Below are 23,557 nucleotides of genomic sequence, written 5' to 3'. Positions count from 1 at the left end.
CATCCATTTACTTCATTTACACTTGCAATAAGATCACGTTATAGAAAATACTGTATTTTGCAGCTCTGAAAACCCCTCCCCCCCAACCCTCACCCTGCAGTTTTTGTTATTTTTGACCCCGTTTATATCTTCCACCATGGAACCCAACGCAGCTCCCAAGAAGTCTCCCAACCCATATCAGAGCTGCTTCTGCAAGGCAAGAGTATTATTCAGTCTGCCCTCAGGCCCTGTATCTAAAAAAAACCAACAGAAACCTAGTCTGCCACCAACCCATTTAGGCGCTAGCAAGTCAAGACAAAATCCAGGGGAATCCAACCATGTAAATCAAGCAATATTTGATCAGATCTACAGATCCTGATTTGCGGTGGGGATTCACCTAGTCTAGTCACGGACGACTCTGGGGTTGCGGCGCTCATCTTGCTTTATTGGCCGAGGGAGCCGGCGTACAGCTTCCGGGTCATGTGGCCAGCATGACTAAGCCGCTTCTGGCGAACCAGAGCAGCACACAGAAACGCCGTTTACCTTCCCACTGGAGCGGTACCTATTTATCTACTTGCACTTTGACGTGCTTTCGAACTGCTAGGTGGGCAGGCGCTGGGACCGAGCAACGGGAGCTCACCCCGTCGTGGGGATTCAAACCGCCGACCTTCTGATCAGCAAGTCCTGGGCTCTGTGGTTTAGACCACAACACCACCCACGTCACATACATATACACACACACACACACGGGAACTGTGAAGTAAAGTGCTCTCTCTCCTCCCCCCCCCAGCTTTTAGGATATTACTGCTGTTGAAATTAGGATACAGCAAGTGATAGGAGCCTGTTGCCTTCGTATCGTGCTTGAGATTCCGTTCCTCGGGGACGTCTAGATAAAGCATTGGTCTGAATTAGGAATCCTCCTATTTTTCTAATATCCCAAATATGCAGCAACTGCCTCCATGGATGCTACTTCCTCCACTGGACTGCATTCCCTGGGCTCACTTTGGAGTGATTTACTGTGCCTGACCCAGCCCTGTGTTGCATTTGAACAAACACCTGGCAATTACATTAACCGCACAGAAAGGCAGTTGTACAGTTTTACCAAGGCTAAAGGCTAATCTCTCTAGTAGTTTGACCTGCTAGCAGGACCATTAGGCAAAGGAGCCTGCAAAGAAACACGTTTCAAATATATGAAAATGTAGTGTGGAGATCTACTGGGAACACAATTGAGGGTGTGTTAAAAGGAAAAACTATGAATGGACGAAACTGTGCTTTGAATTCACCAAAGACATCAAAGTCTCAAGATAAACCAAACGGGAACGAAAAGAGACATTAAAAGCTAAATTGGAGCAAGTTCATAAAAAACACTAGAAAAACCTTTCATTCCCGCTTATACTCAATGAGGGACCAAGAAACATAGTTGTTATACCAATTTTTTTATCTCAGCAGTCTTAGATGGGAAATCCCTACAGGAACAGGCATTCACGCTGCCCTCCAAAACACACACAGAGACCTGGTACCAATAATCTCCCCCATCTTTGAGAGGTGACAGTCACACAATATATTCTGTGCTAAAGCACCCCAGTCCATTAATTCAAGATGGGTTCAGGAGCTACATTTCTACACAGGGGGTTTTGCTTCTAGGACTGGAAAGAACAATGGGATTCCTTTGCAGAGGCTCTCTTTGAGACAAAGGCACAGTGTCCCTATAAAAAGAAATGGCAAATCGCTAAAGCCAAATCAGCAGCAAATAACTCAACGTCAGTTTTCCTCGTTTTATAACAGTGGGCTGTCAAATCCCTATGTTTATACATCTGCCTTCCGCCACAGCTGCTGGCTGACTCCTCAGCAAGTTACCCATTACGGGATGTGATATAACACTCACTAGGGCTTCACCATGCTATGTGCCAGCTCATCCCCAAAATCTGGCCTCAGCCTAGAGTCTCGCCTGCTCACCTGCTCTCCCTAGTTGTGCCATTGCCTTTTGACTGAACTGCACCAGAAACTCCCGAAAAGCTGAATAAAGGAAGCAGAGAAGTCCAAGAGGTGGGGGAGGTATTGGAAGGAGATCTGAAAGACATGAAAGCTGTAGTTCTCAAAGTGTGTGGCATGCCACACTAGTGTGGGCAGAGAGGATGGCAAGTGGGGCAAGAAGGACCATCAAAGGAACATTTAAACATCTCATTAGGGTAGAAGGTCAAGAATTATGGAAGTTGTAGTCCTGTAACATCAGGAGAACCACAAGTTAGTCACCTTTGATTTAGAGCAGGCATAGGCAAATTCCACCCTCCAGGTGTTTTGGGACTACAACTCCCATCATCCCTATCTAACAGGACCAGTGGTCAGGGATGATGGGAATTGTAGACCAAAACATCTGGAGGGTCAAGTTTGCCTATGCCTGATTTAGAGTCTCTGGATCAGCAAACTCTGCCTAAATGGAGGGGCTGAGGTAGAATACCTCCAGAGACAACGTCTGCACATAGCTTGAGGAAAACTGATATACCAAGCTCCTTACAATGAGGGAAATGCCGGGGCAAAGAATTAATAATTCCCAAAGGTATCAATAGAAAATGATGCCAGTAACATGCCAAACATGGCGTGTTACTGGCATCACCATTCTGTAGTTGGCTTCAACCCTGCAACCTCATTCTGTGGTGGGCCTCAGTAATATTCAGCCTTTCTAATGAGGCCCGGAGGGTAGAATATTTGAGAAACCTTGGTCTAAGAGACGTGGAAGAAGTCAGGTGACACCAGAGAGGAAAGGTAGCTTTAGTAGGAATTATGGTTTTGTGCCACCCCTAGCAGCATGTCTGCCAAAGCCTTCCACCGAAAGAGAAGATGCATCTAAGTTAGTACGCTGACCTTGTCTCATCCACAGCAAATGCACACACCTGATACTGGGGGAAAGAAGAAGCAGGAGTTGGCAAAGGAAGCTGCAGGGCACCAAACTGTTTCATTCTTTCCAAATGGATATTCAAAGAGGGAATGAGGCTATGCAGTGAGACTATCCCCAAACTCTGAGAAATTAAAAGGGTCATTTGCCTAGTCCTAGGCAATGGGTGTCTTCACTGACTCCGACTCCAGACAAGACTTTGCAGCTTCAATTCCCAGCTGCTGCAATGGAAAAACTAAGGGGAAAGGGGATGCTTAATTCTTCCCTTTGCAAACACTCCCCCCCCCGAATTTCCCACAGGGTTACAGAACAATGTTGAGAAGTAAGCACAGGTTTCCAACAGTGGCAGCGGAGACAGGGATGCTCTATAGCGTGCACATGGGCCCTCAAATACCGAAGAACAACATTCCACTTTTGCCAAGTACCTCAGAGAAGTTTGGACACGGTAGCTCTGCAAGAAGAGTGAACTAAATTAATTAGAAAGTTGCACTTATTTCTCTGGGGAGGCGGGGGAAATGGGTAGAGATCTGACCCAACACAACTTTTTACTGTTGACTTTTGCACCCTTCAATAACCCTAACATTCAGCAAAACCAAAACACATTTGCCCATAAAACTAAAATCAGGCAGTTGCCACGCTGGCATGTTTAAATGCAAAGCTAGCACAGATGGAATTAATAGACACTACATTTTTATAAAAAACACACACACCCTGAAGTTAAGCTGTTGTTTCCACCAACCTCGCACAAATGTGTTTCTTTCTTTCTTTCTCTCTCTCTCTCTCTCTTTCTTCATTCATTATTGTTTTAAATGTAAAGAACAGAAAGCATTTGTTTTCCTCCCCCATCCCAACCGTCTTATGACTGGCAGCATTCGAAGGGAACGGAACAAAGGACGCCCCACACACCAAGAGAAACAAAGCCCTTCTTACACAACAATTCAGCAAGACTGCTTCCTATAAGCAATCTCAGATGTACCGCCCTCTCTTTTTGAAAATGACAGAGGAGTGTAGAAGTACATCCGAGCATACAATTAAAAAGGAGTTCCTGTACTTTTGAAGAGATTATTGTCCACAAAGAACTAAACAGCAAGGGTCCCTTCTGTCTATATAGGTTCAACCTGCCCCAATGGCCAAGCATGGCTCTTTCAGTGCAGAGGGTTTTTGAGCACGTCAAAAGGGGATCAGCACGTGTTGAATCGGCACCTTCCTGTTCTTATTCATGTGCAAAGGCCTCCGTGTGACCCCACATGGAACTGAAAACTACCAGTAAAGCTGAAAATGAAATCTCATTACTCTGGGTTTATGGTAACTCCAACAGGGATGCATAAAAAAAGAGAAATGATCAGATTTCATGATAGGTCACAGCAATGAACTCATCTGATGATGAAAGCCACTTGTGAACAGGAGTCTTTTAGGCCCCAAATCTCACCTTCTTAACTTTGGGAGCCTTGAAAAGAGATACAAGAAAAACCTTTGGGAAGGAAATCTCTATTACACGATCCTTAATTCAAGAAGATATGCCTCAAGATACACAGGTTCTTGCCCACTCTTGGCCACAAGGACATCTTGTACGTGAGGAAATTGAACAGAATCAGATCAGTCTATAGCTGCTATAGGTAGATATCGCTGCTCAGGAATGATAACTCCAATTAACAGGCCTGCCCACCTTTACATCACCAAACAAGAGCATTTCATCCCACTGTGTGGCATTCGCAGCGCATTCCTGAGAAAAGACATACAGTGGTACCTCGGAAGACGAATGCCTCAGAAGACGAAAAACTCGCAAGACGAAAGAGTTTTTCGATTTTTGAGTTGCTTTGCAAGACGAATTTCCCTATGGGCTTGCTTCGCAAAACGAAAACGTCTTGCAAGTTTGTTTCCTTTTTCTTAAAACCACTTGAAGAGGTGCAGTTGCGACTTGACCATGCTTCGCAAGACGAAAAATTCGCAAGACGAAAAAAACTCGCAGAACGAATTAATTTCGTCTTGCGAGGCACCACTGTATTTTTAAATTGTTTGATATAATGGCCACGTTCACACATCACACTTCAACCAAACTATTGATTTAGCAGGAACATGTTGGCTGGTGAGGAGGAAATCACAGCCACTTTGCTCCTTCGTGGGCTGTTTAGTGTGGCCTGGCAGCTCAGCCAAGGTTTGGTTTCGCACAGGGCTGGAAAACCAGATGTTGCTGGACTCCCAACTCCCATCAGCCCCAGCCAGCCACTTCAGGGATGGGATTTGTGGTGCAGCAACATCTGGAGGGCCAAAGGCTCCTCAGAACTGGCTAAGAACATCATCCAAACTCAGGAACGTGTAGGGCAACCAATGTCCCTCCTCAAATGTGGATGATGGGGAACATAAGCAATGGCAAGGGCCAAATACAGCCCCGCCCTGCCACCCCACATGACTCTGCATAGTTCCATCCTTATTTCAGACATTGGGATACACCGGTATATCGTGATTATCACAATGCTGAAAACCAGGTATCGCCCATCCCTCCCACACACCTTCTGCATCCCTCATCCAGGCAAACGAGAGACATTATCATGGTTCAAAGAGACATTCCAGGTAGGCAAAAGAACTTGAGGGTTGCGCTGAAGCTGTGCCAGGTGAAAAGTGTGGCCCGGGCAAAAGGTAAATGGCCTGAGGAAGGAGCTGGGCCTGGGAAAGAGGTTCACGGGCTGGACAGAGAGCCTTGGGGGGTGCATTCGGACCCTGGGGCTGAGGCTGCACACCCTTGTTTTACCCCTAATAACTTCCCCCAATTTCTGAAGTAGCAAACACTCATTACTCTTATGTGAGGACATATAGGGTTGCAGGCTATGCAAAGATGCACACCCACAACAACAAAAAAGGAATTAAACATCACAGATACAAGACTGGTGAAAATGCCTCTATTATGATGGTAGTTATCCCTGCTTTTCCACTAACAATGTTCTATTTACCATGACCAAACAGCAGCCGTTTAGTTTCTTCATTATTCTTAAAGGAGGACTGGAGCCCTTATTTTTTGTAGAGAAGGTGGAAATGCTAGACCAGGCTTGTCTTCCACCTTATTCTTTTCATTTTGCACTCTGAGTTGAACAGCAAGGTTTGGAAGCCGACCTTTTCTTGAAAATCCTGCACCAGCACAAAAGCAGACAAAATAGTCGTACTGGGAGCGCAGTTACAACTCGGAGGAGATTGACAGCTGGTCCTGTTCAGGACGGTTAACACAGCAGGGGCTTCTTATGTCAGGCAACAGAAGCCGCCTCTCTAGACAACACGCAGCAAAAGAATTCTCAATTATGCTAGAGTACTTTCAGCTTGCGGCTTCTGTAGTTTCAAGAGACGCTGCTGCTGATTTTGCCTGTAATACTAGACAACAATTTCCTCTGATTCACAAACATAAAGGGGCAGAGAGGTTCTAGCAAGATGTGCTATCCACAGCCCAGAACTCTGCACACATGTTTTTGGAAGGTTAGTGGTAGTTAAAAGATACTGAAGTTAGTGTTCACTCCAACTCTGTTTAAATCAAAACAGGGAAAATTTGCTATTGGCTTCAGTTACTCTAGGAGCTACCCTCAGTTACCCTAAGGGACGCGGGTGGTGCTGTGGGTAAAACCTCAGCGCTTAGGACTTGCCGATCGCATGGTCGGCGGTTCGAATCCCCGTGGCGAGGTGCGCTCCCGCAGTTCGGTCCCAGCGCCTGCCAACCTAGCAGTTCGAAAGCACCCCTGGGTGCAAGTAGATAAATAGGGACCGCTTTATAGCAGGAAGGTAAATGGCATTCCGTGTGCTGCGCTGGCTTGCCAGATGCAGCTTGTCATGCTGGCCACGTGACCTGGAAGTGTCTGCGGACAGCGCTGGCTCCCGGCCTCTAGAGTGAGATGAGCGCACAACCCTAGAGTCTGTCAAGACTGGCCCGTACGGGCAGGGGTACCTTTACCTTTACTTTACTCTAGGAGCCCATCATTCATTAAAGTCATCAAAACTAAAATAATATATCTAACGATTATCCCATGGTGTGGATACACATCTTGTTTTCTACTTGGGAAGAACAGAACTAGGGTATTAACTTGGTAGAACAAACTTGCTACAGGAAACACCAATATTTTTCATAGCACCCAATTTGACCTGCAACAGAACCTTCTCCATTCCAGAGGTCAACAGTTAGAACAGAAATACTCTGATCTAAAACTGATAGTTACACTCCACTTCTAGTTTACAGAAATATATGAGGCAGTCAAACTGTTCCTGGGCTTGGCCACTTCAGACGGCAGGTGGACACTGTGTAATTGAATGCTATCCTGTTAAAATAAAGCAAAACCCTATACAGAGAAAATAAAATCCAAGGAAGAAAAAAATCTAGCTGAAATTCTGATAGAATGCAGGAAGTTTTTCCAATGTGCCCAGGAGCAAATTTTTAGCACCTCACCTGCTGCTTGTGTGAAAACAAGGCCAGAGAAAGAAGGGAAGTCAACCACCTAGCGCTTTCCAAATGGGTAGAAACTAAGAGCACAGGGACCACAGTATTTAAAAGCACCAATATGCAGACATTTGAGAGTATAGTTGTATGTATGGTTGTATTGTTTAAAAACTAAACTGGTTTGGTCTGATCTCTGGATTCAGTTGTTGTTCACGTATGTAAATAATATACAGTAAATATGTTACCGATACCTGTTCTTCTACATACAACTACAATAATAAAAATACAATTAATAACAATAATTCAAAAAGCCTTGTGCAATTAAGGCTAAAACTAGGGGAGACTTAATGGAGGAATTACTCAAACAATAATTAAAAGCTTGTTGAAGCTTTCAAGATGCATGCTTTCAAGAAAAGAGAGGGTAATAGGCCTGACAGTTAAGATTGAAGAGTTTTTCAGAGCTGCGTTGCCACAACTGAAAAGACCCTGTCTCTCATGCACACTCGCCAAGCCTCAAAGACTGCTCAAGAGATCCTTAATGCAACCTGGTTCCAGATTCACACCAGAACTTCAAACTTGGCATGGGGAAAAACCAGGTGACCAAAGAAGCTGATTTAAGCCCCAAGTTATATGCCCTGATAGGCAAGCACCAGATAAAAGCCTCATCATTGCATTTTGGATCACCTAAAATTTCTGGGCTTTTTTTGAAAAGCAGCGCAATGAAGACAACATTGCAAGAATTTAGTCTGGAGGTAACTACAGCAATGGATATCTGAAAATATGTTCCCAAAGTTATTATACTTTGAGATGAGCATAAGAGAGCTGGGATGTAAAAGAGCTAAATTGCAAGTTTTTGTTGAATTTTATTCACCGCAGTCCAATATGTTGGCAATTAATTTAATGTTTTAATGAGCTAGAATGGCTTAAGCAGGTGTTTAATAGAGATGCTTAGTCAGTTATTATTAAGTTCCTGATATTTTATAGACCGTGATGCTGGGAAAACGGCAGACTGCATACAGAAATTTCCATTATCTCAATTTATCAGCAATCTCTGTAATTATTTTTCAAGTAAAGCAATATGAAATGAAGTGCCAAAAAGCTTATTAATCCAATTTCTTTCTCATGGGCATAAAAGGGTGTTTATAGCCTCTCCTCCTGCACAGCCCATTATTTAAAATGGATGGTGCACAGTTTAAAAGACAGAAATTCACCTTTGCCCTTTGTACGCACAATTCATTAAAGATTTCCATAACGCTTAGCATTTGTATATTGCTTTAGTGTTCAAACTGCTTCAGAGTCATTCTCTCGGTAACCCTTTCAACAATCCAATAAGACAGGTCACTCTTATCCACATATTACAGACGGATGGCTAAGCAATAGCAACTTGCCTGAAGCTGCCTGCAGCCTTCATTAGGGCTGGTTTCCAACATCGTGATATGTCACCAGCTAAACATTGTGATATATTGATGTATCACGATGTCTGAATTAAGGATGGAGCTATGTAGAGGCATTGGTCGGCTTCACAGTTTTCCCCACATTGTGATTTTTGCATAGCACACACGATTCACAATATATTGCCAGGTCAAAAATTATGAAACCAGTATCATGATACGGACTTCAAATCAGTTTTGGAAGATATATTGATGTGTCGCCCAGCCCTGGCCTTCGCAGCCAAGGTGATACTTGAACCAGGGATTTTCTTACCTGCTACAATACACTGGATCTCTGTTGTTTTGTTGACTCAGAGAATTATAGGGATATGAAAAGTCATGTACAGTGGTACCTTGGTTATCGAACGTAATCCATTCCGGAAGTCCGCTCGACTTCCAAAACGTTCGAAAACCAAGGCACGGCTTTTGATTGGCGCAGACACCCCAGAAACAATAGCCAACAGCCGCATCAGACATTCAGCTTCTGAAAAACGTTCAAAAACCAGAAAACTTCCGGGTTTTCAGCGTTTGGGAGCCAATTTGTTCGTCAACTAAGCCGTTCGAGAACCAAGGTTTCACTGTAGTTCAATCTCATAGCCCTTCAAAACCTGCATGTATTTCTTGTAAGCAGCTCCAGCAATTCTGCGCACTCCACTGCCATGTGCCCTGCACCACTACATGCATCTAGCAGCTCTAAAAATGGACTATGCGCTGTATTCTGTTTTGTTACTGCGCTTTCACATAAAACCATCTATGCGCTAACATTCACTATAAGGCCACTCTCTCACACAAGCAACACTGGCTTGCTTTGGGGAGGTGGAGAGCAAAATAATGATAAAACTGGGGTTACCGTACTTTTCCGTCTATAAGATGCTTCCTTGTATAAGACATCCCCTCCCTCATTTGGGGGGACTAAATTTTAAGAAAATGAGGGGAGATGGCCCAAAGTTGTGGAGCCTCTCCCCCCGCGCAGCTGCGGGCAAGAAACACACCCTGGATCTTTTCCCGTGCGCAGCAACATCGGGTGAATTTGCGCTCCCTCCAGCCACCCGGTTTGCAGGAATGCAACCTCCCCCAATGCCGCTATGCAGGGGAAACGAGATCGCTCCCCGCTTGCTGCGGCATGGGGGAAGGCGCGCTCCCACCAACCGAATGGCTGGTGATGCGGCACTCCCCCCTCCCCCGCCATACTACTATCCGTGCATTGGACGACCCGTTTTTTGACGTGATTTTTGAGTCAAAAAATCTCGTCCAATACACAGAAAAATACGGTAATTTACATTAAGAAGAGTCCAGTTGGACCAGTCCAATCTACTTATAGTGTGGTGTAGTGGTTAAGAGCGGTAGTCTCGTAATCTGGTGAACCGGGTTCGCGTCTCCGCTCCTCCACATGCAGCTGCTGGGTGACCTTGGGCCAGTCACACTTCTGTGAAGTCTCTCAGCCCCACTCACCTCACAGAGTGTTTGTTGTGGGGGAGGAAGGGAAAGGAGAAGGTTAGCCGCTTTGAGACTCCTTCGGGTAGTGATAAAGCAGGATATCAAATCCAAACTCTTCTTATAGAATCATAGACCTTGAGCCAGTCATAGCCTCTTAACATACCTCAGAGGGTTGTTGTGCGGATTAATGGGGGGAGGATAACTATGTACTCATTGGGGGTAGGAAAGGTGGCACATATAAATGCAATAAATATGCTCTTCTGCTTACCCGCTTAAGGAAGCTGGAGGTGCCAGCCAGATGGTGATGTCAGTCATCAGCCTGGCACCCAGAGATCTCCATGTGGTCGCAGCTGGAGTCCAATCAAGTGCCCCAGGACCCTGTTGTGCAGTCCGTGTGCTAAGCTTGCAGCGTAGTTCTACTCTGGCAACACAGACCTTCAGGTACCTAAACAGAGTCCCCGTTGTGAAGAGACATTGTGATGCTTGAAAGACAGCTTGGCTCTGGAATCCTCGACAAAGTCCGCATGACTCAGCTCAAAGCGGAGGAAACATTGCGGAGCACGTTAGTAAGAATGATCTAGAGAAACCGCTTCAGTGTTTCCCAGGCAGACGCAGAATCTAACCAATTTCACCTGCCCCACCTTCCGCTAGCTGCTACCACAAGCCTACACAAGGAGGAACCCACTAACTGAAAACAGCTTTCCAGGGGTTCAGTAAGCCTCTGGTTTCTCCTGCCTGTGGCTACAAAAGCCAGATTGGTCAATCACCTGAAAAGTCACAACACTTGGTTCTCTAAGCCTTTGGCTTAGTGGGTCCTCCGTCTTGCTTTCTGGTTTCCTTTTGGCTTCTTCCATCAAGAACGAACTACCCTTCCGCTTAATCTGCTTCATAGCCTGAAACACCTTGAAGCAAAATGATGGGTTTTCATGCTGGAAACATTGGAAGCTGACTTCTAAAACTCAAAACTGCGGTAGCAAAATTCACGTCGGGACTTTAGTGGCCATTAATACCTGCTGCTTCCCTGGGACATTGAAGTCCGCTCGTGTGCAACTTTCAGAGCTAGAGAAGGCAGGATTTCTCCTGTAACTATCACTCATTAAACAATACTTCGCGGCATAATCCTGTATGCCTTCAGATAGTAATACAACAAAAGCCACTGTCAGCAGCAAAGAGATAATGAGTGTTTTTGTCAAGACTACTGAAAAGCATCTTGTATTATGCAAACATTTCAGTAATAAGAAAAGAAGCCTGCATATCCCTACGTAATATTGTTACTTCAGTAGCAAATGGTTCAAAATCTGCTTGCCGAACAGTATTAATTTCTCTTGAACATCATACTAATGCAGCTAGTGTTCAATGGCAGCCTGTGCAAATACTTAAAGAGCCAAGATAATGCCTTATCAGCAATTTGGCTAACAAAACCTCTTAGCAGTGGTTAACAATTCAGGAACAGGCTTCCCCACCAGAGCCGAATTCCTTCCCTCAATGCAGAGTTAAGTGGTTCATCATCAACACGTACAATATTATTGATATTTATTTGTAAAGAGTAAGATGAGAGATCCCCGCCCCTAGGGGCTTACAATCCAGAAATCAAAATAAGGGATAAAAAGGGAGAATAAGGTTAAAACACTTAGCTGCTTAACCAGCATCAGAGACAACAGCATGCAATAGGAAATAGAACTAATTGTGACCCAGCTACACAGTTTTATCTCTTCACTGAACTACAATTCTCACATTTTTCTTCTCTTTCCAATGCCAGTTAATTGTCCCTTATCCCTTTCTCGTTTCTCTAGTCAAGCTCTCTTCTCTGCCTCCTCAACTGCCCATTTAGCTGCAAGATGCATAGGAAATATTCATGAATATCTGTGAAAAGTATTACACTGGAATTCAAAACCCATGTCAAGTTATGCCCTTAGATTATAAACCGCATTCCATTTTTATATTCAGTACAAGTTACCACAAGTGTTACCGGGGATGGGGAACACACCCTGAAATGGTAGCAAGAGGAATATAAATTTTCAGATGCCTATTGTATGCCCATTGCTTATTGTAGTGTCTGTCCAATTCAGCAGAAAATTTGCCATTTTTATCTTCACAGGCACCCTGTGGGGCAGGTCAGATGGAGAGACTGTGACTGTCTGAAACACGTTTTTCTGTTATTCCAGCTGCGGTAGTTCAGGGGTGGGGAATCTTGCACCCAGGGGCCAAATGTTGACCCATCGCTGTCATGCGGGCCCCTCCCTTAAAATTCCCCGTGTGAGAATGTGGCTCTCAGGACCAAAAATCCTGCCTCCCACCCTATGCTCTGACGGAACATTTATTGCATTCAGAACCAATTCTGGGGGGACTTTTTGCACACACAAAGCAGAGCCTCTCTTACGCCTCAATCCTATGCGCATGTATCTGGAAGCAAGACACAGTGGGCCTTGCATCTGAGTAAACGCACGTAGGGATGCACTGCTCACAACTGGCACCACGACTTTCCCACATTATGTACCTGCGGACCAAAAAATCTTGCTGGTGCATAAGGCAACTCTCAGACTCACTAACAAATGGTCCTCGTTGCGATGGGGAAAGCTTGAAAACCAGACAAGTTCCAGAGTTCCAAAGAGTTCCTGCTAACTGAAAGCAAATGCGAAGGCTATGTACACATTACAGTGATGGCTAATAATAATAATAATAATAATTTATTATTTATACCCCACCCATCTGGCTGGGTTTCCCCAGCCACTCTGGGCAGCTTCCAACAAAACAGTAAAGTACAATAACCTATTAAACATTAAATGCTTCCCTAAACAGGGCTGCCTTCAGGTGTCTTCTAAAAGTTTGGTAGTTGTTTTTCTCTTTGACATCTGGTGGGAGGGCGTTCCACAGGGCGGGTGCCACTACCGAGAAGGCCCTTTGCCTGGTTCCCTGGAACTTGGCTTCTTGCAGCAAACTTCTCGCAGCAAACTTGGCCCTCCAGCTGTTTTAGGACTACAACTCCCATCATCCCTAGCCAACAGGACCAGTGGTCAGGGATGATGGGAACTGTAGTCCCAAACCAGCTGGAGGGCCAAATTTGGCCATCAGTGCGATTAGTAGCTTTAAAAATGTAGCAAGTTCACCCCACCCCACCCGTGTTTCATCACTTTTTTACTTCTTCTTCTTGTTTGGTGATCACTCGTAGCCGAGTAAGATTGCCTTCTATAAGCACGGTTTTAACAATGAGTCCGTAAGTGACTGTGGAGGCCAATTCTGGACCCACACGTCCTTCCACAGTGGGGACATTGGATCCCGGGCAGCAGTTGATCCCGGTGTGGATTTGCCAAGCGTGCCTTCCTCTTAGCACGTTTCCCCCTTGCGATCCGAGTTCGACACCAGTGGCGACATCTTCACCAGATGGCATTACTATATTTGCTTCCCCGTGCTAAACTCCTATTCAATGAAGCAGTCGTCTGTGCATGAGGAAAAATGCACCAAGCAGCAGTACAGTGGTGCCTCGCAAGACGAAAAGAATCCGTTCTGTGATTCTCTTCGTCTAGCGGTTTTTTTCGTCTTGCGAAGCAAGCCCATTGAAGGATTAGCGGATTAGCGCTATTAGCGGCTTAGCTGCTGATCGGATCAGCTGATAAGCGGCTTAGCGCTATTAGCGGCTTTTAGCTGCTTTTAGCGGCTTATCTGCTGATCGGATCAGCTGATAAGCAGCTTAGCGGCTTAGAAAACAGGGGGGGGGGCCAGCAGGATCTTGCAAGACATTGTCGTCTTGCAAAGCAAGCCCATAGAAGATTCGTTTTGCGAAGCACCTCCAAAACGGAAAACTCTTTCGTCTAGTGAGTTTTCCGTCTTGCGAGGCATTCGTCTTGCGGGGCACCACTGTATTTCTAAGGAAGCTGCTGGATACGTATAAATTTTGACAAGCCTCATGTGTACTTTGCTTCAAAAACCAGCAGCAGGAGTGCGTCGGATCTGGAGCAAATGGCAACGAAAACACAGCCAAAAGCTTCTCAACTCCTCCTCCCATCAACCAGGCGAAGAAGAGGGCAGAGGAGAAGGTATCACCGGATCAGGCTTTCCCAAACTTGGGTCTCCAGCTGTTTTTGGACTGCAACTCCCACCATCCCTAGCTAGCAGGACCAGTGGTCAGGGATGATGGGAGTTGTAGTCCAAAAACAGCTGGAGACCCAAATTTGGAGAACCAGGAGCTAGACCAGGGTTTTGCCTGGCTTGCAAACAGGACTGAGTAGGACTGTACAAAAGCAGGATAGAAAAACTTTCAACAGTAAGAAGAACGAAAAAGGGTGGTCAGTATCAGCCAGGGTCAACAAGACAGAAACAAAGTTTGCCGTGATTTCTTTAATTATTATAAGCAATATTTTATATGGTCACTTAAGTGAATCAAGCACATTTCAAGTTGTATACTCAGAGTGCTGTTTTGGGGTTTATTTTAAAGGATTAAAAAGGTACTATGAAGTACCGCACCTTTTAACATTTGGAGAGAGAAAAGGCCCAGTACTGTGTACGGTTGAGTAACCACAGAAAAAAGCCCTATATATTCAGATCTTCAAAGCAACTTGGTGATATGGGTCACTAATACTGCCCAGCGATTATTTTTTCAAAAAAGAATATCATATAAAGCATTCCAGAAGAACTAGAGCATGGGTAGGCAAATGACTAAGCCATTTTTCACCTTCTCACCCCTTGCCTTTTCCTGTAAGACCTATTGCAGTCGTTAAGAGTCGTCAACAGGCTCATCTCAGCTATCTGCCAATCTCCCATTCCCACCACCCTTCTGAGTAATACCCCTCCCCACCTTCTCACTATATAGAAGGATCTGGCAACTTCTGTTTCAGTGTATCTGAAGAAGTGTGCATGCACACGAAAGCTCATACCAAGAACTAACTTAGTTGGTCTTTAAGGTGCTACTGGAAGGAATTTTTTTTATTTTGACTATGGCAGACCAACACGGCTACCTATCTGTAACTGTGTTGTGAAATGATGCAGATCTGAGTTACCACGTCGCGAAATGATGCATGTCTAAAAAGTGTGTCACCAACGTGAAAAGTTTGGAAAGCTCTTCTGTAAATGGATAGGATTGAAAATGTTTCCAAAGCCCTCAGACACAACATCATTCCCTCAAGAGGGCAATTTGCAATTACAGTGGTACCTCGGGTTACATATGCTTCAGGTTACAGACTCCGCTAACCCAGAAATAGCACCTCGGGTTAAGAACTTTGCTTCAGGATGAGAACAGAAATCGTGCAGCAGTGGTACAGCAGCAGCGGGAGGCCCCATTAGCTAAAGTGGTGCTTCAGGTTAAGAACAGTTTCAGGTTAAGAACGGACCTCCAGAATGAATTAAGTATTTAACCTGAGGTACAACTGTATTTCAAAAACAGCTTTGTCTCCACTCCTCCTTTTTCTTGCTCACTAGCTCTCTCAAATGAAGGCTTCCGTTGTGGATCCAACACAAAATTACCTGGGAGTAAATCCCTTCAGACCCAATAGGGCTTACTTCTGCACCAATCAACAGCATCGGCCAAACAAGCTGCATGCACCAAATGAAGCAGAGGAGCACAGGAGATGTTCAGTTTTCACAACGCCTACATTTTGACTTCACCCCCAAAGTTGCACTCCTCCCTTGTCTCCCGAGACAGACGGATGCCAGCAAAATACTGCAGACCGATATCATAATTAACCTTGCAGGGGTGGGAAGATGAGAGGTTCCTAATTATCATTTGTGCTATTTGCTATTTAAAGATTTGAAACAAATGTGAGCTTGGATTTGATGGCGTAAGCATTTTGCAAATTTGGCTTTTCGTACCCAGGGACAAGGAAATGCAGCGTTAGAAACCTGAAATGGCATTTCTGCCTGTTGTTTCTTCCCTGTTTGTATCCTGAAAACCCATCTTATATCGATGGTCAGAGCAAATGCCAGAACCTCACACATCTTGTAGCAACTTGCTCCATGCTCCATGTCGCTGCTCTTCCTACTATCGGCCCTTGCAAACTCGTTTCTGACTTTCCCTTCCATGCCCTGTAGCCCCTTCGTCCTGCAACTGGCCAGCCCTGCTGCACTCCAGACTCCCACCCCCCAATTCTAACTTTATCTGCCTTGACTTCCTTCTTCTGCTCCATCCATCAGCTCAAGTGGTTAAAGTTGGCCACAATTCGAAGCGAATGCAAGCTGAACTCTACGGAACAGGAAGCATTGGGCAACTGTTTACTGTAGGTGTATGGGTTTGCCGGCAGGATCACAGGCAGATCGAGGAGATCTGTGGCTGATCACCAAAGAGTTCTTACTCCCAATGGTGTAGCAACAACAGCAACTGCCCCCCCCAATCCAACAACTAGGCTGCTTACACAAAGAAAAGTTGAGAGGACCCATAAATGCATTTTACTGCGAACTCAGTTCTCATCGACGCAAATAATTGTAGAGTTGGAAGGGTCTAGTCCAACCCGCTGCAATGCACACAGCTGTCCCTGGATGGGCTTAAAACACCAAACTTCTGGTTAACTGTCAGATGCACTGTCCCATTGCACCACAGAGGACTGATACTAGGAACAAATTCCTGGGCAGAGATCACTCAGAGGCGTCACGCTCCTTAAACTGTAAGTTAAACCCATACCAAGCCACTAGTTTGCACTAGGAGCAAGCGCTAGACCTCAGGATTCTACCAGGGGAGGGGGTCACTGATCCCACAAGTATGCCCACCCATTCTTCTACGTGATTTTTTGCAAATCGTACATGGTTATGGCTGAGGAATACTCAGAATCAGAACAAGCCAAGATGAAGGGAGGGACAAGAGGAATAATGACAGATAAACAGAATGCAGAACTGGGGTTTTTTTTTTGGGGGGGGATGCCATTTCCTATTAGTTTAAGTTCTAGGTGACCCAACAAAGTTAAGCGCACCAAGACTGAAGGACTTCATGCTTAATTCTGACTGCTGCCCACATTATGTAACCATAAGGGATTGCTTCAATTAGGCCTTTTGCATTTTAATCTTTGTTAATGCTTTTGGCACATTCGTTACATGTGGCCTTTGCACATTAGATCAAAAATCAAAACTAGAAAACAATGCTTCCGTATGCAAGCACCAATCAGGGATAGCAGAGATCCAAGATCCATTGAAAGATCACCTATTAGAAGAAGAAGAAGAAGAGTTTGGATTTGATATCCCGCCTTTCACTCCCTTTAAGGAGTCTCCAAGCGGCTAACATTCTCCTTTCCCTTCCTCCCCCACAACAAACACTCTGTGAGGTGAGTGAGGCTGAGAGACTTCAGAGAAGTGTGACTGGCCCAAGGTCACCCAGCAGCTGCAGGTGGAGGAGCGGAGACACGAACCCGGTTCCCCAGATTACGTGACTACCGCTCTTAACCACTACACCACACTGGCTCTCTGCTGAACACACTTGAACTCTGCTGGTTCAAGCTGGGTACAAGATGGAGTCAAGACATTGCAAGCCTTCAATGATTTACAGAAGAGTGTGCTTAACATGCAATTAGTGGATTTAATTACCTGCCTCACACATAGGGCAAAGGCAGTATGGGCTTTCTCTTGCAACAAGAAAACTTAGGAATAAATGCCACTGTGTGGTAGTGAGATATGTAAAACCAAGTGAGTTATGTATTCATTTATTTAATAATGTTTATATACCGCTTAACTCCAAACAAAACAGAACAAAATACCCTCTGTGTGGTTTATGTACTAACAGGGGATGAGGATCGCGTTGCCTTATCCTAGGCCCAACTCACATGCTGGCTATCTGGGTCTATGCTAAATCCAATCTTTAGAATAATGAGGCTAAACGGTTTTATATTTGGGGCTGCGAGCTCATTAAAAAAATAGGAGGCCTTTTGGGATGAACTGTTTCAGCAGTTAAGATTTTATTGGGCTTCAGTTGCCATCTGAAATCATGGCTGTTGCTATGAAAAGGGACGCACAAGTCGTCCATTCTTGGTAACAAGAGTGAAAGGATGCCATGAGAATGCGACGCATGTATGCGACAGTGCTCAAAGCGATGCACCTTTCAGCTCATGCTGCCTCCATCCACTCAAGGGAGAAGCAGGTACATAAAATCAACATTTCTAACATGGACTGCTCTAAAGGCAGCAGCTTATTTCAGAATATATTAGACACCTGTGCATCAACTAAATAACTGTTATGCGTTTGAGGAGTGGGTGGGCTGTACGCCAGAGCCCCCCTTTCTAATTCCTGGATCCCGCATGGATTCAATTGCTGGAATAGGCAGGCCGGCCTGGTAATGGTCCACTAAGTAAGGGTCGCCAAGGGAACAAAGGAAGTGGCTCTGTGCCAGAGAGCGAATGGGTGGGCTTTTCTCCCTCAACCGTCTGGTAGACAGAAAGACAAAAAGGCAGAGTTGAGAGTGATGTGTGCTATAAGCTGGATGTAAAACCTCTGAAATGCAGAGAGAGGAAGCCTGCCTTGATTTCGGCTGGAATCCGAGGCTGTGGCTACAGGAGAAGCAGAACCTCCTTGTAGGTTCAGGAGGTATAGATGTGTAAATAAACAATATATCCTAAAGCCACCTGTGTCTCCTTTCCAAAAGGAAAAAACGAACTCTGGGTAAGTGCCTGGAATCCCTGGGATCTCACACAGCTCACTTATAGTCAAGAACTATATAACCTGTTTTCCCAGTAGTGATGTATGGAAGTGAGAGCTGGACCATAAAGAAGGCTGATCGCTGAAGAATGGATGCTTTGGAATTCTGGTGCTGAAGGAGACTCTTGAGAGTCCCATGGACTGCAAGAAGATCAAACCTCTCCATTCTGAAGGAAATCAGCCCTGAGTGCTCACTGGAAGGACAGATCCTGAAGCTGAGGCTCCAATACTTTGGCCACCTCATGAGAAGAGAAGACTCCCTGGAAAAGACCCTGATGTTGGGAAAGATGGAGGGCACAAGGAGAAGGGGATGACAGAGGACGAGATGGTTGGACAGTGTTCTTGAAGCTACCAGCATGAGTTTGACCAAACTGTGGGAGGCAGTGGAAGACAGGAGTGCCTGGTGTGCTCTGGTCCATGGGGTCACACAGAGTGGACACGACTAAACGACTAAACAACAACAATATAAACTGTGCTACTTTTCTAGAAAAAGAGGTGTTGGACCTCACCATGAACTTCTCCCTTGTTCTCCACCTGGAAGGTGCCAGAGTTGAGGTCCGGTGAGTTCTGGATGGGGAAAAAAGAAGCCCTGTGTATAACTGTCTATTTAATATTCCTTCACAATTTATCATTTTTTTGTGTGTTTTCCTCCGATGCGAAGTTTATTTTCACTTCCCCAAAAAATATTTCTGTTAAAATATTTATATCCTATCTTATCTTTTTTTTAAAAAAAAAAAAATGCCTTAAAGGTGATTTCCAACATGCTTCATATAGGGTGCATGTTTTATTTACTTTCCATACATCTTTTTTCTGTCCTCCTTCCACTTCCGTGTTATTTTGACGGTATTAAGATCGCAAGACTTTCGGACAGGGGCTTTGTCATATTTTAAGGGCTGTGCAGTTCACTCCACACAAAAATTGTATTTTTAAATTCCTGTCTTGTTTGCGAGTACACAAGGGGGACTCCTACGCATTGCAATCGAGAGACAAAATATAGTCGAGCAATGATGCAATAGCTAGAACACAGCATCCTACACATACATGCCAAAATTAACTACTTGCATTAAATTAGTTAAGTGCCCACTAGGCTTTTTTCTTTCTTTTTCATATTTCCAGTAAAGAAGCTGGAATTAGTTATAAGTGCCTGGTACACATGCCGAGTTTGCCTCCCCGACTGCACAGCCCAGAGGTTTTTTTCTACAGAGGTCAGCTTCTGTGGGAGAACAGCTCACTACGTGGCAGAGGGACAACAAGTGCAATAATAATAATAATAATAATAATAATAATAATAATAATAATAATAATTACTACTACTACTACTACAACAACAACAACCACCACCACCACCCTGTGTGGCAGAGGGACAGTGGAAGCGGGAAGGGGGGAAGGCAATTGATCTGCTCTGGTCAGACCTCACCTGGAGTACTGTGTCCAGTTCTGGGCACCACAGTTCAAGAAGGACACTGACAAACTGGAACGTGTCCAGAGGAGGGCAAGCAAAATGGTCAAAGGCCTGGAAACGATGCCTTATGAGGAACGGCTAAGGGAGCTGGGCATGTTTAGCCTGGAGAAGAGGAGGTTAAGGGGTGATATGATAGCCATGTTCCAATATATAAAAGGATGTCACATAGAGGAGGGAGAAAGGTTGTTTTCTGCTGCTCCAGAGAAGCGGACACGGAGCAATGGATCCAAACTACAAGAAAGAAGATTCCACCTAAACATTAGGAAGAACTTCCTGACAGTAAGAGCTGTTCGACAGTGGAATTTGCTGCCAAGGAGTGTGGTGGAGTCTCCTACTTTGGAGGTCTTTAAGCAGAGGCTTGACAACCATATGTCAGGAGTGCTCTGATGGTGTTTCCTGCTTGGCAGGGGGTTGGACTCAATGGCCCTTGTGGTCTCTTCCAACTCTATGATTCTATGATTCTATGATCTGTGTGAAGCATTGTCTTCCCACACCTCTTTTAAAAAGAATCATAATAAAATCCTAGAACTGGAAGGGACCACAAGGGTCATCTAGTCCAACCCCCTGCAGTGAAGGAATCTTTTGCCCAATGTGGGACTCGAACCCACATCCCTGAGATTAAGAGTCTCATGCTCCACTGACTGAACCAGCCCAGCAGGAGTATTAATAATAATTTTAAAGTGTTTTACAAGCTTTGATTCTAAGCTCTGCAGCTGAACTGGGATTCAAAACTAGCTTCTATTTACTGAATACCATGGATCCCAGAGTGATATAAAAATTATAGAGCAATACATTGTAAAGTAGGACTCACTGGCTGGGACTGTAGCCCAAGTTATCTGGAGGGTGTCCAGACTAGTGAAGGCTGCATTAATGAAAGGAATGCACTAAACCAAGGATAGGGAACATATAGCTCTCCAGGCGCCAGTGGAACTACACTCCCAGGCAGCGTTAGAAATTAGCCAGGCGCCAAGTGCATTTTGCAACTGGCGCAGGTCCAACTCCGACCAAGTGGAGATCTCTGGGTGCCAGGAAAGCAAAATGTCACTTAGAGAAGGATCTGAAATATTGTCATTTGTTTTACAGTGGTGCCCCGCAAGACGAATGCCTCGCAAGACGGAAAACTCGCTAGACGAAAGAGTTTTCCGTTTTGGAGGTGCTTCGCAAAACGAATTTCCTATGGGCTTGCTTCGCAAGACGACAATGTCTTGCGAGTTCCTGTGGGTTTTTCTTCCTCCCCCCCTTTTTCTAAGCTGCTAAGCCGCTTATCAGCTGATCCGATCAGTGGCGTAGCGTGGGTTGTCAGCACCCGGGCAAGGCAAGTAATTTGCGCCCCCTAACCCGTGGATTTGCGCCCCCTAACCCCCAGATGTTGCGCCCGGTGCGGCCGGCCCCCCTGCACCCCCCACGCTACGCCACTGGATCCGATAAGCCGATAAGCTGCTAAAAGCCGCTAATGGCACTAATCCGCTAATCTGTCAATGGGCTTGCTTCGCAAGACGAAGAGAATCACGGAACGGATTCTTTTCGTCTTGCGAGGCACCACTGTATTTCATGTTTTAACGCATTGCAAACTACTTTAAGTTTAGTTCTTTAACATCTAAAGAGGTATAGAAATGAAATTAATAAATATAATAATAATACAGTATGAATAATAACAGAACTCCATCACAAAAGAGCACCTTTTTGTGGTGACCGTAACCTGAGTTTAAGGTGCCATTTGGTGATGAAATTCTATGGCTGAGTTTCTAATGTTGTCCATCATCCATAGCCATTGGCTTGGCTGGCTGAGGACAGCAGAAGAGGGAGACCAGACTCTCCACAGCCTTCCTCAACCTGTGGGTCCCCAGATGTTGTTGAAATACAACTCCCATCACCCCTAGGTAGCAAGGCCAGAGCTCAGGGATGATGGGAGTTGTAGTCCAACAACATCTGGGCACCCACAGGTTGAGAACCGCTGCTCCAGAACATGGAAAGGCAACCTAAGGCCCGGGGGCCGGATGCGGCCCAATCGCCTTCTCAATCCGGCCCACGGACGGTCTGGGAATCAGTGTGTTTTTACATGAGTAGAATGTGTGCTTTTATTTAAAATGCATCTCTGGGTTATTTGTGGGGCATAGGGATTCGTTCATATTTTTTTTCAAAATGGTCTGACGGATGAAAAAGGTTGCTGACCCCTGCTCCAGAATATCTGGAGTCCCAGGTTCACCACCCCTGACCTGAAACAAAAGTAATTCTCTGCTTACAGGTATGAATGTCTACTCAGAAGTAACCCATTGAGTTCAGTGGGAGCCAGTTCACTGTAAGCATGTATGAACCTGCAGCTTTAGTTCACATTTGAAAGAATGTGGTAGGAGACATGAAGGCATCTCAGATAGAAGTTAAAGATCCTGTTCTGGATTGTGGTGGACTTTTAAAAGGAAGGTTTTTCACCAAGCTACATTAAATTTTTACACCACCCTTTATTCATTGATCCCAGGGAGGTTTACAGCATAAAAATGAAAAAAGATGTAGAAATTGTGTCTCAAACTAGCAAGCAGGCACAAAATAAATTTTATTAATAGAAACCAGAACAAAATATTTGGAAACTGCTTCCGCAGTACATTTCTTTTCCTGTTTCACTTCCTATTCAAAAGCGCGGTGGTTCAACTTTAAAGTTGCCAGCATATCAATAAATCACACTTTTAACACTTTCAAAATGGACTTTACAAATATAGCGGCACCCTGGAAGCAAGCTACCACAGAGAACTAAATAGAGGATAAAGTTACAGCCTTTGCAGTAAATTTGCTTGCCTTTTAAACCCAGGGCTGTGATACGAACAGAGCTGGTATCCTCAAGCGGTGCAATACATAGTATTATATTGCATTTGATTTCTACCAATATTCCAGGTCTTAAAAGTTTATTGCTCAGCTGACTTAAAATGGGCAGGAAGGCGGGGGGCGGCGACTTCCAGAAGCAGAAAGTAAAGGGGAAACTAAACAGAAATCTTTAGTAGTTTAATAGTGCACACATAACTTTTCCCTTTTTGCCACAAAATCGTCTTCTTTTTTAAAAGCATATTCAGTACAGGGAATGTTCTTATAGCTACACAAATCTAAATCTATTGTAATGGAAGTACTGCATTTTTGCTCTTAAAAGGTCAGGCACAACATTAATTAATCAGCTCTCATTAAAAAAGTAACAAAAATAGGCTGAAGGATGCTAAATGTCTTGTCCTCTAGGCATGGTTCCCGATTCATACTGAACTTTTTCTTCCTTTGCTGAACATTCTACAAGTGAACTGGTGAATGGCCTCCTAAGGTGGAAGTGAGATTTCCTGTAACCTGCTGTCATACAACCAGGA

At 44.8% G+C, this 23,557-nt stretch overlaps 1 protein-coding gene across 3 annotated transcripts in view; it reads right to left on the bottom strand.

Moving 5' to 3' along the window:
• ELMO1 (engulfment and cell motility 1) overlaps positions 1–23,557 on the bottom strand; it is a 334,285-nt gene that overhangs the window by 303,948 nt on the left and 6,780 nt on the right. The window contains exon 1 of one of the 3 annotated variants that reach the window (XM_082192826.1): positions 10,419–10,543. The exons of the other annotated variants lie outside the window; for them this stretch is intronic. The gene's annotated coding sequence lies outside the window, so the exon portion shown is untranslated. Of the gene's footprint in view, positions 1–10,418; positions 10,544–23,557 lie in introns of those variants that run through there. 3 annotated transcript variants of the gene reach the window in all.

The sequence above is a fragment of the Podarcis vaucheri genome (genome assembly GCF_965113315.1).
Source record: "Podarcis vaucheri genome assembly, chromosome: 12".
In the NCBI taxonomy this organism is placed as follows: Eukaryota; Metazoa; Chordata; class Lepidosauria; order Squamata; family Lacertidae; genus Podarcis; species Podarcis vaucheri.
Note: the sequence above shows the minus strand (reverse complement) of the source record. Positions and strands in the feature narration are given on the sequence as shown.